We start from the raw sequence: 13,818 nt of genomic DNA on the forward strand, positions 1-13,818 counted from the left end.
ATTAAAATCCCTCTAATGCAGCCTTATGCAGGCCTGTGGATCGAGCTGGAGCAGTGAACTTCAAACTTCCAGTCCCTGTACCCTGTAAGAAATACATTCTACATTGTGACCCAGTACACACACATATACAATACAGTAATGTGAACAGGAATTTTTCTACACCATTCTAGTAAATTGTTTTTCCAGGGCTGACTGGGTAATTGCAACCCATTTAACTCACACCACAACTCATCACAACTTGAAAAACACTGCGTTAGTGTCTAGAGAGGGAGTGGGGTGGCGATTGCTGATACTGTGAAGAAGTGGGGAATGGTTAGATCACAGAAGGTCTTGTTAAATTAAGGAGTTTAGCCTTGTGCTGTAAGACATGCGAAATCATTCATTTCATTAATAACTAGATATGAGGAAAACAAAACCTAGGTCCTGTCTCTGTAGAGACTACGGTCTCCTCTTGGGGATGGGTGTGGAGACAGATAAATTATCTATCAACAGTAGGGACTGGAGGAGAAGCCAGGCAGCACAGGGGTGAGTAACAGCCGGAAACGTTCTAAGAATTAAAAGTAGTCCAGTAAGGAATGGTTTTAGACAAGAATACAGTGGTCCCCCTGTCTTTGCAGTTTTGCTTTCTGTGGTTTCAGTTACCCATGGTCAACCATGGTCTGAAAATATTACATGGAATATTCCAGAAATAAACAATTCATCAGTTTTAAATTGCATGCCCTTCTGAGTAGCGTGATGAAATCTCGTCATCCCACTTCATCCCGCCGGAGGCCTTAATCATCCCTTTGTCCAGGTATCCGCCCCTTAGTCACTTAGTAGCCACCTCTTTATCAGATCAACTGTCACATCATAGCAGTGTCTGAGCTCAAGTAACCCTTTTTACCTAATAATGTCTCCCAAAAGCAAGACTAGTGATGCTGGCCAAAGAGAGGTTGCTGTAGAGTGCTTCCTTTAAGTGAAGAGGTGAAAGTTCTCAATAAGAAAAAATTACATGCACAGGTTGCTAAGATCTACCATAAGAACAAATCGTCTATTTGTGAAATTGTGAAGGAGGAAAAAGAAATTTGTGCTAGCTTTGCTGTTGCACCTTAAACTGCAAAGTTACGGCCACAGTGCGTGGTAAGTGCTTAGTTAAGATGGAAAAGACACTAAATTTATACAAGATATTTTGAGAGGGAGAGAGACCACATTCACATCTCTTACTACACTATATTGTTATAATTGTTCTATTTCATTATTACTTACTGTAATAATGAACTGTAATTTAGAAATTAAACCTTGCCATAGGTATGCATAGGAAAAAATATTGTATATATAGGGTTTGGTACTGTCTGCAGCCTCAGGCATCAACTGGGGGTCTTCGATCATGTTTCCCATGGATAAGGGGGCACTACTGTATTTACCCTAGTCCTGGCTCCAAAGTCCTCCTTTCTCTGGAAGGAGAGATAAGTTATCTCGGCCTTATCTACCTTATCTTGAAGGAAATTATTACAATTACAATTATAAAGTTCAAGAAGTCCTTCAGAATAAGGGATGACATGAAGACAAGCAGAAAGCAGAAGACAGGACCAGAATCCTTGTCCTTCAAGGTGCTGAAGAGATAGTCTTCCTAGAAATACCAGAGTAACCTGACTGGGGAATGTGCCCTCGTGCTGTATGGAGCTGGTCCAACTATGAAGTAATGTCTCAGACATACAATATTTTAACGGCTTTATTGAGGTGTAATTCACTCATTACCACCGTCCAATTTTAGAACGTATTCTAGCTCCTCAAAAAGACCACGCACACCCACCTGCAGTCAGTCCCTGTTTTCCTCTCCAGCACTAACCAACCAGTAATCTACTTTCTGTTTCTATAGATTTACCTTTTCTGGACATTTCACATAAACGGCATTATACAATGTGTGATCTTCTGTGTCTGCCTTCTTTCACTTAGCATACCATCATGTTGGACTGGGTATCAAAACTTCATTCTTTCTTACTGCCGAATAGTATTCCACTGTCTCCCACCACATTTTGTTTACCTGTTCATCACTTGAGAGATATATGGGCTGTTTCCATTTTTTTGGCTATCATGAATAATGTTGCGATGTACAAATTTTTGCCTGGACATATGTTTTCATTTCTCTTGGGTGGATATTCAGAAGTGGAATTGCTGGGTCATATAATAAATTTACGTTTAACTTTTTCAGAAACAGCCAAACTATTTTCCAGTGTGGCTTAACTGTTTTACATTCCAAGAAGCAACGTATGAGCATTCCAGTTTATCCACATTCTTGGGTATATTTTAAAATCCAGATTGAAAATTATTATGATGTGAAGCACAGCCTGATAAAACTTGAAATAGCATTTTTGTGAACTGTGGATTTCACGTGGCCTTGTAATTTACTCACATTCCAAATTTCATGAAAATTTAGAAAAGAAATTATCAGGGATGTTCATTTGAAACCTGCTTAAAATCATTTAATAGTGCAATACAAAAAGAAGCATGTAGATCTAATCGTAGAAAATTTGCCCAAAAATATTTGCCAAAGGGGAGTTATCAAGGAACCAAGCATGACAAATGAGAATGCACTTCTCACACCAGAGTTTCCACAGGGACAAAATCTTAATTGTGAATCCTACAAACCGGTAACAACTTACAAAAGGCAGTAACCACAGCCAGGAACCCAGAAAGAAGGCCAGGCAGGGGACTGTTTCTTTAATTATTCTTTTTTTTTTTCCTGAGCATTTTTTATAATTTCACATTTTTAATTTTTATTTATTTTTTAATTTGGGGGGGAATAATTAGGTTTTTATTTATTTATCTTTAATGGAGGTACTGGGGATTGAACCCAGGACCTTGTGCATTCTAAGCATGCACTCTACCACTGAGCTATACTCTCCCCTTGTTTCTTTAAATCTGATGCAACTTGCATTGAGTCAGGTGATGAGTTACCAAGATGAGCCCCTGCTTCCAGAAAAGAAAAGAAACAGACCTGGCCTCAAGGGAACAGAGGATAGTCACAGGAATGCCCCTGCTGCTTTGAAAACCCCAGGTACCTTTTTCAAACAGTCACAAATTAAAAGAGGGGGTGGGCACCCAGAGGACTGGCAGGAGCTTTGGTTCAGAGACCACAGAAGAACACCAGGCTCTCAACCCCTTCCATGTACAGTTTTCCAATCTAGAAAACAACTCCCCTGTCTGGGGCTTGGATCTCTGTCTCTCTAACATTTTACTTAAAAGTTACCACATATATTTCACTGAATGTATCATATGTATTTCTCTCCACCAACAGCCTTCCTCCTTAGTAGGGGTGCTTTTTGCTCCTAGAGATGAAGACCTCCGAGGACCTATGCTAATGACCCGCTCGCACTCTTTCTGGTGCAGTCAGCTAAGTGGAGGTTTTGGTACCCAGCTGGTCAGGTTCCAGGAGATTTCCCCTGCTAATTTTCAGTCACTCAAGGAAAACAAAGGAGTAACTAAGATTGGGTTCCCATGATTTGAAAGAAACCTTGTTCCTCCTCCCCTTCCCCCTGCCAAGATGTGTAGACTTTTGTATTTCACACTTTTACATCTGTTCTTCTCCAAAAATAAAAGCTGTTTATATTCAAGAAACGATGACTACAATACCAGCACATGTTACATCTTTAAAATACTCACAGAGAGAACATACACACTGTTCAGACCAAAGAGCGTGTGCGCTGTTCCTTCCCAGAGCAGCATCTGGGTATGAAGCTGCAGGAGAGCGCAGCCATGCTTTTATTTATTTGTTTGTATGGAAAGAAAATCATGTTCTACCTGACTGGTGCTAGAGCTACCACCTCAAAGAAAACAGAAGAGGGGGTGCGTGGCCTTTTAGGAACAGCAGACACTTGGCTTTGACCTTATGAATCCTAAGGAGTTGCAATGGTAAACCACAGCACTCCTGAACTCAAAGGACCCTTTCAACCATGCAAACAGCTGCAAAGAAGCCATTTCAAATTCATAGTTTCCTCGGAGCCTAAGATACCACCAGTACTAGAAAGAAAACTGTCCCAATCTTGGTCACAGATAGAACCTCTTGAATAATGCAATTAATTCAGTCCCCCATCTAAAGAGTAATTCACATCTCTGATTTAAATGATTTAAGACCCCTTCTGAGAAAGTTGGCTATGCCCCCCAATTGTCAATACTGCAAAAGAACCTAATCATCTTTAACCAGGTATTTTTTATATCCAGTCTAATGATTACTTCCTAATCATCTCTTTCCTTTAACATAGGTCTTCCAAGAAGGGTCTTTGAATTCAATTTTTTGAAAGCATCTTCCCCAAAAGTGAGTAAAATTTTGATATATGGTCATTATCAAGTTGTGCACAAAGTTCCCTTAACAATCATAATTGTCATCAACCTTCCCCCCAAATAAAAAGACATGCAATATAAGCAGTGTGTTTATCTACGAACTGTAGATTAAATAACAACATAGGACATCTTTGTGGCTAGGTAAGAGATGTTTATGGATTGTTGTGACAAGGAAAGTCTGTGGTATTTCTCAGAAGGAAATCCTCTAACCTGCTGTCTAGATTCCAAACCTCCATTCCATTTTCCAAGTCTCAAAAAATAAACAACCCCAAAGATTTCAAGCTGCAAACAAAAGAACGGCTGAAAGGGTGTGTGAATATATACATATATTTTTCAGCTTCCAGGCAAATGTCAGCACTTTCTGAGGTTTTAAACTGAATCCCCACAGGTCCATAGGGAAAAGCAAGAAATTAATACCAGAAGGATGCATCTTCTTGATCAGAGGGGTAGGGCTCTTACTGCCCCTTGAATAAACGTGCTAATTAAAAAAAAAAATCTCAGTGCAAAGAACAGTCCAGGATAATCAGTTGAAATGGTAGTAGCTGATGCTTGATACCATTTCAAGTATCCCCCTTTCTTAGAAATAATTCACATGCATGACATTAGTGTGAATTTTAAGTCCATATTCCAAAAAGTATGTCCCTTCTACAATCTGAAGCCATATGCCTTAAGAAAAAGTTACAGTTATCTTATATAAATCACTATTTCCTACTCTGCATCATTTTTAGGCATACTCAGATTTCTGTGGATATAGTCTGTTTTTCCAAAGCAACCTGTATTTAGTAAATCATTTTTATGATTTCTTTCACATATACTTCCATGATTCACCTGTATTCATGTGTGTGTCTCCATTAAACCCACTACATCTAGAACAATGCCAGGTACACAGCAGATACTCAATCAGTATTTGTTAAATGAATAAGTGAAATCAATATGAAAGAAACAAAAAGAAGACTGTCTTTTTAAACATTTTGGCCAGCGTTTCTAAAACTCTAACATGCATCAGAATTACCTGGAGGGCTTCTTAAAGCACAAGTTGCTGGGTCCCATTCCCAGAGTTTCTGATTCAGTAGGTCAGAGAGGCAGAACCAAAGAGATGATCTTGAAACTGCAGAAATGAGGATCTCACTTTGAGAACCACGGTTTAGACAGTTAACCTATCAGCCAGCTCTTAGAACCTCACAAGGCATAGGATAACATTTGCTGAAAATCTACCAGCTGTAGAATTCTCTTCTACCTACTGGGTAAGCCACACTCGTCCTTGCTCCAAACACTCTCGACATTGCCAACACAGGACATGGATGCAAGGGGACAATACACAGACACATGTCCAAAACAGCAAGAAGTCGTGAGTACAGTGGAACTAAAGATGCTTCATTTCACCAGTGCATTTCTTTATGATGTATCCTACTGCGTAGTTTAATGTCTTTTTCTCAGATGGAAATTACTAAACCACAATGCATAGCCATTCTTCCTCGCACTACCCCCACTTCATTTCACTTACTAATGGGAGCTTCATCTGAGACCAGGGCACGAAATGTAGTGAGAAAGACCATTTTAAAGCTTATTTATATTGTTAATATTTTAGTGTCTGTAAGGACAAGAGCGATGATCAATACTCAGTCCTTAATGATCAGAAATCAAGCAGACACATTGACAAGGTGCAGATATAATCTAAACCCACCACCAGGCTAAACAAAAGGATGCACAAAAACAATTCAACGGAATACCAAGCTCTAACTCTTCAATTACTGCATAGGTTTTTAAAGCACAGCTAGCATTAACTTTCAAATGCATACTTTTCTCATGACCTTGCTCTGGATTTTAGTGCATTATATCCAGATTATAATCAGAGAGGATATTTAATTAGATAATGTTTGCAAGTACTTTGAAGATATAAAGTGCTCTATAAAGGCTAAATATTATTATTTAAATACAGTTTGCAATTACTGCTTACAACCTATTCCACCCACCACACTGCTATAATTTGATTACAAGCGGCTAAAAAAAAAAAAAAAAAAAACCTAGAAGTAGAAATGATGAAACCATGTCCATGAGAAGCTCTGATTCTTACCCTAGGCATAAATAATTTATAAGCATTTTAAATGGAGGGTTAGGTTATAAAATCAAGTAAATCAAGGCAGCTGGCCTCCACAAGACTGAGAACCACAAAGTTGTGTCGATTTTAATAGTTTCTTACTTATAAACCAGGTGGGAAGTAGAGTGTGGTTGAAAACACGGGGCTCTTTACTCTTTTGGCTGCCAACTCCATCTTCCATTTTCTCTATCATAATCTTAAAATATCTATATCCATCTGAAAAAAAAGTGTAACTCCAGATTTTTATTTTAATGGTTGTCTGGCAGATAAAGGCTTGAGAATGGCCCCTGTTCGAACACATCTTCTGGCTCATCTTGCTATCTTCTATGATAATCATAAACTCAGTGGCCTCCAATTCTTTAAAAATGGAAATCTTTGAGCCTAATTCCATGCGCCTTCCAAACACATTTGTTGGATGGTTTCCAAAGAGAATGGCAGATTAAATGTAAACATACCTTATACACGATGTACAAGGAAATCACAGTTAATCCCAAAATGGTTCATATTTTATATAGTTTTTTTTAAAGACAATAAAAAGAGCAATTCACATATTCTAAGCTGACCTTGGTTATTTAAAAAACAAAATCACAAGGAAGAAATACCTTGGAAATAATGCTTAAGACACAACTATGCTCATCACAGAGATCTTGTGCCCCAATCAAAAGGTACCTGGGAAATCTGTGAACCCAGGGAGATTACAGTCAGCTAATTCTGATATCGCGACAAGGTCCATGAGTCAAATACTGGCCATGTGAGTTACCACGGGCACTGGTGTTGGGACAGGTCAGTCATAAGCTTGGCCATTTAGTAGCTCTATGACCTTTGGTAAATGAACTGATTTTTCTAAGCCTCATGTGCTCATCTGTAAATGATACACACTTACCTCACAGGAAATTGGGAGGTAATGTGACAATGTCAGGAGACTTACAGATCACTTTTAACTTTCACTGTAAATTGCACTGCTAAAAATTTATTCTAAGGAAATAGAGATGTATACAAAAACATATATAAGGATAAATAATTGTAACAACTAACGTATAAAAATGATATATACAAAGATTTGTCTATAAGGGTGTTTGATTATAAAAGCACTAAATACAAGAGTTGAAAAGTTGAAAATAACAAAAAGTTTCACCAATAGGAATTGGTTAAATATATTATGATACATTCCCACAATAAAATGCTAAGCAATCCTTAAAACATAAGATTAGAAATTTGAACACTGACTGGATATTTGAAGAAATTAAAAATTACATACTAATTTTTAGACATGATAATAGTATTATGGTTATGTATTTTTAAGAGTGTTTATCCTTTAGAAATACATACTAAAATATTTACAAATAAATGGATATGATGCTTCAAAATAATGTAGGGGAGGATATGGATGGGGGTGTAGACAAAGCAAGATTGGGTATGAGTGGGTAATTGTTAAGCTGGGGTCTCATTATACTGTCTGCTTTTTAAAACAACAGTTTAATTTAGATTTAATTCACATTCCATAAAATTCACCCTTTTTTTTGAAGTGTTCAAGTGATTTGTAGTATATGCATGGAGTTGAGCTACCAATCACCATTATCTAATTTTAGGACATTAGCAGTCACTTCCTACTCCCCCCCCACCTCCTCCAGCTCCAGCAACCACTAATCTACTTTCTGTCTCTATGGATTTGCCTATTCTGGACATTTCATATAAATGGAATCATATAACATGTGGCCTTTTGTGTCTGGCATCTTTCACTGCATAATGTTCATCAAAAGTTCCTTTTATTACCGAATGATATGCCATCTTACAGATATACTACTTTTTGCTTATTTATTCATCAACTGATGGATGTTTGAGTTGTTTCCACTCTTTGGTTATTATGAATTGTGCTACTAAAAACATCTGTATACAAGTTTTTGTGTGGATATACGTTTTCAGTTCTCTTTTGTATACACCTAGAGGTGGAATTACTGGGTCACATGGTAACTCTCTATTTAACATTTTGAGGAACTGCCAACGTGTTTTCCAAAGTGGAATGACCCATTTTACATTCCCACCAGCAGTGTATGAGCATTCCAATATTCTTTCTACTTTTACAAAAGCTTTAAATTCCCCATGATAAAGAATTTTTAAAAATTATGCCATAGGAGAACATGAATAGCACGCAAAAAGGTTAAGTTCAAAAAAACAGGTTGCAGATAATATATACAATATGATCTTAATTTATTTTATTTTATTTTTTTATTGAAGTGCAGTTGATTTAGAATGTTAGTTTCAGGTGTACAGAAAAGCGAGTCAGCAATCTTAATTTTTTAAAAGCTATCTGTTTAGCTATGCATAGAAAAAACTACTAAGTCATATACCAAAATGTATCTGTGGTTATCATTGAGAATCAGTAATAGAGAAGCAATTATTTTTGCTTTTTTCCATTTCCCAAATTTCTGCAGTGATCATGTGTTGCTTTTATAATGAGAATATGAGGCTTTTTTTAAAAAAATGAAACAAACTTCTAACAATTCAGCAGTCTTTGCTCCCATTCACAACCAACATTTTCTGGGCCCTGGAGCCCCAGGGATCATCCTGGTGGAATTCTTAAGAAAATCAAAAATATACATTGCCTTCATGAAAGCTTGCTGTATAGTAGTAGATAAAATTCAAGGAAGAAAGTTCTGAGTGTTCTAAAAAAAGTTATGAGGTCAGTTTGGAAAGGATTTACAAGTGAGAGGGATAATTTCTAGCTGAAAGATTCACGAAAAATTTTGTGGACAAGGAGCCATTTGAATGTTGAGTGTTGGAGTAGAGGGTACAGAAAAAGACAATAAGATAGGGCACCCCTAAAAGAGCATCCATGGGGAGAAGGGAGATGTTCCCTGTGGCAGGTAAGAAGGGATGGTCATTAAAACTGCAGGGCATGGTGTGGGGCCCAGCTGAATTTTAGCTGGTCTTTACATAAAGAGTTCAGTCTTTGGTCTGTAGACTGTGAGGAGTCAGAGAAGGCCGTGAATAAAAATACCCAGATTGAAACTGTGCTTTAGGAAGACTAACGTGGCTGCAGTATATACAGGAGACTGGTCAGAAGAAGGCTGGTGGTAGGGACTTAGGAGACAAGTCTTGTCACAGGTGCCACCCAGGGGAGAGTAACTGCAGCAGGACGGCTGGAGACAAGAGGACCCATGCGATAGATATCAAGGAAGGATTTTAAAGATTGGGGTAAAATAAATGTGTTTTGAGAATTTCCAGGCACCCCCTTGAGACAAGTGGAGGCAATCTGGGCATGTAAAAAAGTAGAAAGAGAATCATCTTTCTCTAGAGGTAAATAAACTCCCAGAATGGAAGAAATTACAAGCAGAATTCATCCAACATTTTCTTTTTAAGTCCTTCCTCTCTCTCCACGAAGAACCTTGTATTTATATGTGCAGAATAACATTTCATTCAAAAATATCACCTAGATTTTCTTGGAACTGTCAGCACACGGCTAGTTCAGGCCCTGTTCTCAGAGTGCTTCTTCCCCCACGGACGTGGAAGAACAATCTGACAGGAAAGCATCTTTCAGACACAAGTTTTCCCAATTTCTATAAGAAACACAGACTCAGACTGATTACACTCAGCTGGGAATGGCTGCCATGCTCCAATCACAGTAGCTCAAAGCCGGGTGGACTTTAGACCCACTATCACTGAACAAAGGAATGGCATAGAACAAGAAGGGCCTGGAAGATTAAGTCCAGGGTAGAGACATGAAAGAAGAAAGGGCCAACCAGCAAGACTCAAAATTATAAGATTTCAAAGAGCCTTACAGATAAGGGGGGAAAATTTGGTATTTCCATGAAGGAAAAGTATTCTTGGGTATTCTTTCATCCACAAAATATTCCATGACCTCCTAAGTAGCTAATTATGCAAACAGCAAACCATGACTTATGTGAGCTTTTGTACTAAGATTACTCCAGTTAATAATGAATACTGAAAATGATTATGCATATTTCTCTGATGTTCTGATAACTACCACTACACCCTATTTTATTATGAGGCAATGTCATAGCAAGGCAAACACCTGTTTCATGTCTCTAAAAAACATCAAATGTATCTAATTTTAAAACTGCTATGCTATTATCATTTTAAGATACTGTTATCTTACCAATTCATGCAACTTTACTAAACTCTCATTTAAGACCAGATTTAATTAAATACTCTGGGGTAATGAATTAATAATGCTTCAAGATTTCTTTCAGCCCGTGAGACCTCTGACCAGAAGGTTTTAAACACTGGACTAGTACTAGTGTATCATTTCAGGCGCCCACTCCCTCCCCGACCCCACCCCCACACAAACTTTGAAAAGGCACAGGCACAATAAATGCGCTTTTATTTGAATAATGGTTAATCCATAAAGAGGAGAAAAAAGTTTAAAAAGAAAAGTGGTTTTAATGAATAATGCTGGTACTTGATACTGGCTAGAAATATACTAATCCCCAAAAAGCTTCTAGGCGGAGCTCACCTCATCTGAAATGAATGCTTATACTGGGGCAAAGGTCAACCCAGGACATCAGAGGGTCAGATATATTCCATCAGAGGTCAATGTAATGTCACTCTGGACATAAAAAAGAAAAAGTACTATTAAAAAGAGGACTTCTGACGGTTTTTTTTTTCCCTCTCAGGATCATTTCCTACTAGGTACAATCACTGGGATCAAATGCTGGTAGAATCAAGTTTCCCATAAAATTCTATTTAATCACAGAATAGCATATTTGTGTAGTGCTTTATGGTTTTCAAAGCACTGCCATAAATACTTTATTGCTTTTTGAAACCTGTATATAAGGAAGGCAAGCAGTTGTGATCATTCCCATTTTTTAATTAATAATGGTTAAATGACGGATCCAAAGTCACAGAACTTATAAGACATGGACATAGATCCAGTGCTCAGTCCACACCATTCACTCATTCTCTCCTTCATGCATTTATTCAACCAACGGGGACTATGGACTCAGAGATTAACAAGACCCAGCCTCTGGCCTCAAGGAGCCCACAGTTTAGTGAGCAAGTAGAAAGAAAACCCCAAGTCATTTACAACACAAGCATGAAAAACGTAGCTGGAAGAATGCATGCAAATCCTCCAGATGAGGTCAATTATTAAATCTAGGTTTCAATAGAGAAAGAAACAGCCAGGCAGAGAAGGGAGTGAGGGGTAGAGGGAGAAAGACAAGCAGAGGTCATCCAATTCTGTTCAAACAGAAAAGTGAGTGAGTCCTGGCAGAAACTTACAGGATGAAGTCAGCAGTAGCCAGTCTTGGCCTTGAAGTCCTTACTCTGTGGGCCAAGCTAAGGACAGCCAAGCTGTTCAGATTCAGATATATTCTAATCTCCAAAAAGCTTTCTGGGCTGATCTCACCTGGTATGCAGTAAAGCACACTGGTGGCACATTTCATTTCTTTTAATTCTGTGATGTCTTGAAGGAAGAATGACTCAGGCCCTGGGTTTGAATGACTAGAATTGTTTTCTGTAGCCTCTGTATATATACACACATTTCATACACCCACACAGATAGTTTATATCCATAATATTATATATAGGTATCCACATAGATTATACAAAACATACATAGAACTCTATAAACCTTGCATGCAGAGAAATCTGAATAATGTATATGTCTAGACTGACCCCTTGGGACATGTTCAGATAGATAAGGCTTGTGGAGAGAGATTACCATGCCAGACAGCCATCTGTCCTAGATGATTCCGATAGTCATTTGCCTGCAGAGGAGGAACTGAAGGGGGTTGGACAAGATGAACTCCAAAAAGTTACCTTAAAGCTCCATGGTTTTATGTACAAAGCAGTTTCTCTATTTTCAATAAATAAAATTCTACAAACCTGGTGAAGTAATTCCTGTGCCATTTATTTGTGCTCAGGCAGAAAATGTACTATTGATTTCTGATAATGTGACAAATAATGTGACTCAGAGAAAAGAGCACTGAATGAGGAGTCAGGAAACCTAGATTCTCGCCCCAAATCACCCTTCTCCCCTCCCCAACCCACTCCATCTCCAACGGGGGAGGGGGCTGTGTGACCTTGAGCAATAGACCTCACCTCTCTGGGCTTCAGCTTCCCATATACTAAATGAAAGGATTTGGCTAAGTGTTCCATAATTCTCTTCCAGCTCTAAAACTATGAAATCATTCCACTCCCTCAAGACTAGTTTATCTCTGGAGCTCTAAAAATAAGGATTAATAAAACTGGATTCAGATCACCACTTTTCTAAACATCACCTCTTTTCTTACTTTTTAAAACCATCCAAATCTTGCATAATTTAAATGATCAGGGCTGTCACTGGTCGCTCTGGTTTAAATTATGCATTGTTGCTATTTGGGGAAAATTTAGACTGGGTCCAGTCTGGGATCACTGGCTGAGAACAATAAGCCCCCAGAGTGAGAAGGATAAAGGCCCCTCCAGACAGGATCTGCTTTTAATGCATTGAGAGCAGAGTTTACAAAAAGAGCATTGATTGTGTATATTAAAGAGCCACCAAAACAGCAAGGGACTGGTAGGACTGCAGCAAATTCTCCTAGATGCCACTGACCTTGGCTGCATTTCAGGGGTCAGGCATTCCCCAGGAGGTTCTCAGCAGGCAGGCTTTCCTGAAGGTTTAGGAACAAATGAGACCTCTCATCTACAAGAGCCCATCTCTACTAATCTGGGAAAACAGAGAGAGATTGATCTGCCCTCTGATTTGTGGAGATTACCTCTGTGGCCTTTGGACTCAACTGCCAGCCTGCACACCTCACCCACCACAAGACTGGTCGCAGCCCCAGCCCTCTGGGATGCAACTGTCCCCACATCTGCATTTAAATCATCCAGCCAGCAGTTCCCCATCTCTAGGGCTGGCTGGAAGCTGTAGCCCTCTCTCTTTCCACACCTCCTGCAGGCAGAAATACAGAAGCAAAGCACTAAGCCCAGGCCACAAAGAGCAATTTCAGTGAATTGTGCAAAGACATCTTTTCAAAATACTGATCTCAGGAGCACAGGTCTCCCATGTGTGAATCGCACGCCAGGTCGGCTGGTAAGCCCTTGTGGTTGCTCACAAGTCTGCAAGCTCTGGGCTCAGTATCTCAGAAATCTTCCCTGGAAAAAGCCCAGAAGGGACACCTCTGACCAAGCCCAACTTAAAATCACATCACAGCGCTTTCCATTAGAGAAGGGATGTTGAGATTCCGGCTCAAGAAAATCACAAGTCTTGCCCCATTGTTCAGATACCCTTCCCCCTACCCCACTCCCCTGCTTTGCCACTTTCCCCGATCCTGAAGTCTGGGCCATCCATCCACCTGATTAACCCGCTGGCAGCAACTCCCAGCACAGAAAGTAGGGCAAATGAACACATACAGTCTGTAAAGCAGGAAGCCACAGACTTGGCCAAAGCACCCCGTTACCAA

General features: G+C 39.1%; 1 protein-coding gene and 1 non-coding gene across 5 annotated transcripts in view; both read right to left on the bottom strand.

Moving 5' to 3' along the window:
- Positions 1–13,818, bottom strand: part of TNIK (TRAF2 and NCK interacting kinase) — a 357,941-nt gene that overhangs the window by 342,043 nt on the left and 2,080 nt on the right. The gene's annotated exons all lie outside the window — the stretch shown is intronic.
- On the bottom strand, positions 2,813–2,885 carry TRNAS-AGA (transfer RNA serine (anticodon AGA)). Its single transcript has one exon. It is a non-coding gene; the product is annotated as a tRNA-Ser (tRNA).

Source organism: Vicugna pacos, chromosome 1 (genome assembly GCF_048564905.1).
Source record: "Vicugna pacos chromosome 1, VicPac4, whole genome shotgun sequence".
NCBI lineage: Eukaryota > Metazoa > Chordata > Mammalia > Artiodactyla > Camelidae > Vicugna > Vicugna pacos.